Consider the following 3893-nt stretch of genomic DNA (forward strand, 5'->3'; position numbering starts at 1 on the left):
CCTTGGTCTTTGATTAAGGGCTGTCCCCGGGGCATGAAAACTTTTAAGCATTTCTGGTTCTCTAGAGCACGCAGGAAAAGCCGGTTCTGGAAGCCTCAGTGCAGCCCTCCAACAAAGAGATGAAGGCACTGAAAACAAATAGGAACCTATAGTGCACAAAAACATCAAATCATCCAAAGGGCGTGGACAGTTGACCACATCCACACATTGTGCCAACAGACATTTACAGAACACCTATTTACACTCTAGACACTGTATGGAAATTGGTGAGGCAAAGCCTTAGCCCTCAGGGGTCCAGTGCTGAGGTCTTGAAGGGGTGGCTATCCCACACGATTCAGTCCTGTCTGGGTTCTGGAGAAGTGTGAGTGCAGAGGCCATCAGGAGCCCACGGGGGAGGTGAACAAACTACGCGGGATTCCTGGGCATGACTTAGGATCCTAAAGAATGAGTACGGGGGGAAAAGGGTATTCCCAGCAAAAGGAACAGCGTGTCCAAAGCAGAGAAGCAAAGGGACACGTTTGTTTGGAAAGGGGGTGTAGTTTGCTGTGGCTGGAACACAGGGTGTGGGAGAAAGGGAGCACTCTGGGAGCTGAGGTTGTTCAAGAGAGCCAGGCTAAGGGGGAAGAGTTTTTCCACCCTGCAAGGTGGACAGTAAGATTTGAAGATGTCTGGCCATGATTAGAGAGGTGTTTTAGGAAGAGGGTGGGCGTATAAACCACATACGGGACACCGGCTGTTCTAACAGCCCGCATCCATGACCCCATGCAGAGGATTCCATTTCATTATTGGTCCAGGACGAGCCGCACCAGACCGGGCAGGTGAATGAGTCAAGTCTGGAGCTGCGTGTTGGGGGAAGAGGGGACTGGAACAAAGGACACACCAGAAAGAGCCAGGATCTGAGGACATCAGCACCTCTAACCCAGCAGGACATGTAAATATGAATATTCTCTGTTTATGAATATTGGTTAATTTCAGTAACTTCCCTTTTTCTGGCTTAAGCCAGTTTGAGTCAGGTTTTTGTCACATTAAGAGTCCCTACTGAGGGGTGCCTGGGTGGCTCAGTCGTTAAGCGTCTGCCTTCAGCTCAGGTCATGATCCCAGGGTCCTGGGATCGAGCCCCGCGTCGGTCTCTCTGCACAGCGGGGAGCCTGCTTCTCCCTCTCTCACTCCGCCTGCTTGTGTTCCCTCTCTCACTGTCTTTCTCTGTCAAATAAATAAATAAATAAAAATCTTTAAAAAAAAAAAAAAAAGAGTCCCTACTGAGACTGAAGGTATGTTTTAAAACCAAAACACAAATAAAAAAAAGCTTCCAGATACACAACCAAAAGAACTTAGTATTATAGGGGGGGAAAAAACCTCTACCATTTATGTTGAACTTAAAAAGGTCTCATGACATAAAACTCTGAAAAATATTGGACAGTTTGGACCAAGTTGATAGGAATGCCACACACAACCCATCTGCCCCAGTCCTGAGCTCCTCGTAAATGGATTAATGTCCAAAGGGCCTGTCACTTGCTTTTTGGGGGGAGAGTGGGTGCTCAGAGAGGCTTTGGGAAGGACAGGAAACATCCCACTGATAGCTGGTCCCTGTGACATTCATCAGAGGTGTTTGGATTAGAAGAGGAAGTCCCTGCAAAGCGGATCCAGGTCCCCTACCCCATATCTCCCTGAAGGTGGGGGGCAGAACAACACCCTGGGGACTTGAGGGACGTGACTCAACCTGCAGGGCCCTTGCTGGCCTCCAGGCTCAAGGTAACACAGATGGTTTTCTCTTTTTTGTTTTTTAAAGTAGGCTCCAGGCTCCACACCCAGCGTGGAGTCCAATGCAGGGCTTGAACTCATGACACTGAGATCAAGACTTGACCTTAGATCAAGAGTTGGATTGGGGCACCTGGGTGGTGCAGTCAGTTAAGCAGCCGACTCTTGGTTTCAGCTGACATCGTGATCTCAGGGTCCTGAGATTGAGGCCCGTGTTTGGCTCTGCGTGCTTGAGACTTTCTCCCTCTCGCTCTGCCTCTTCCCCCACTAAAATAAATAAATAAAATCTTAAAAAAGAAGAGTTGGGTGCTCAACCAACTAAGCCACCCAGGTGCCCCCAGGTGGTTTTCTAAGTACTGGGGACTTTGCCATCCGAATGCCCATGAAGCCATCCACCACTTTGGAGAATGTCATCAAGGTGGTGTTCAGAGGAAGCCACCTAGCCTTACATGCTTTTATTGATAAACAAGCAATTTTAAAATAAGTGAGCTGTGCATTCAACTCAAGACATTAGGGAAAGTAAAACAAAAATCAAAAGAAAGCAGAAGGAGAAAATCCACAAAATTACAAACAGAAGTTGGGGAAAGGAAAGGACACAGAACAGAATTAGTAGAATCAGAAGAGCTGTTTATTTGAAAGGACAGGTCAATAAAATAACATGCATGTATGTGTGCACAAACTCCTTCTTTCTGACCTACTTGAAAAAATCCTGTCTTTATGTATTTCCCATCTAGCTCCTTCCTCTCCCCATTACTTTCTAGCAATACGATAGTTGATGTCATTATTATAACCATGCTAATAGTGCAACATTGAAAGAAAGCAAGGCATGGGGAGGGGAGGGCCGGTAACAAGGTGCGGGACTGGAGAGCATCTGGTGGTGGCATGATTAAAATCCCCTTCCTGCCTCTTCGGGGTATTTCTCGAGATGGGAGGAAAGGGTGGAATAGTCTTTCTGAATGACTTTGTCCTACCACAGAACGCTTCTGGAACATGCAGCTGTTCTAAGATCAGCCACAGGATCCTCCAGACATATTCAGATTACAGTGAAGGCAAGCTAAAAGGAAGGAAATACAAAGGCAGCTTTTGGAAAGAGAAAAGGAACGGGAACCACGATAGGTAGGAGGGTAACACAATTTTTAAAAATTACTTATTTTGGGGCGCCTGGGTGGCTCAGTTGGTTAAGCGACTGCCTTCGGCTCAGGTTATGATCCTGGAGTCCCGGGATCGAGTCCCGCATCGGGCTCCCTGCTCAGCGGGGAGTCTGCTTCTCCCTCTGACCCTGTTCCCTCTCAGCTCTCTCTCAAATAAATAAATAAATAAATAATTACTTATTTTACGTCATTAATTTGAAAATAGTGGTGAAAAAGATAGAAATCTGTTAGGGCTACAAAATAGCTCAATTAATTTGGAGAGAGGATAGATACCTTTTCAATAGTTGAGTCTTCACATCCAGAAATGTGTCTTAGCATGCATTAAAGTCTTTCCTCAGATCTGTCTGTGTAGTTTTGCAGTTTTCTTCAGAAGGGTCTCACACAGTTTTCAAGTTTGTTCCTGGGATATCTCTGAGTTTTCCAGTTTGGATAATGGGATGGCTGAAGGAATCGCTCACAATAGCAACCCAAACCACAGAAGACCTAGGAATTAGTATATGGAACAGACTATATGGAATTAGTATATGGAACACTTGGGGAAAACAATGTAACGAGAGCAATGTTGGTGGGTAGGCAACTTACCAAGCAGACATCAAAATCCACTCTCAAGTGACAGCCCTTAAAACTGTGGTACAGCAGCTCTGTGAGGGACAGCCCCGAGGGGACACCCTCCGCAACAGTGGGGAACGCACTGATGAAAAATGCAACAACTTGGATGAATTTCAAAGACAGTATACTGAGTGATTAAAGCCAATCTCAAGAACTTCCTAACTATATGATTCCCTGTATATGACGTTCCGGAAAAGATAATACTATGTTGATGAAGAACAGATCGGTGGCCACTTTGTGAGTGGAGGGGAAAGACTAGAAAGGGGCAGTCTGAGGGAGTTTGCCAGGGTGATGGAAGTGTTTTATTTGTGGTGATGATCACATGAATGAATATATATATTATATATATATATATATATATATATAATGTATATA

This window comes from Neomonachus schauinslandi, chromosome 5, assembly GCF_002201575.2.
Source record: "Neomonachus schauinslandi chromosome 5, ASM220157v2, whole genome shotgun sequence".
In the NCBI taxonomy this organism is placed as follows: domain Eukaryota; kingdom Metazoa; phylum Chordata; class Mammalia; order Carnivora; family Phocidae; genus Neomonachus; species Neomonachus schauinslandi.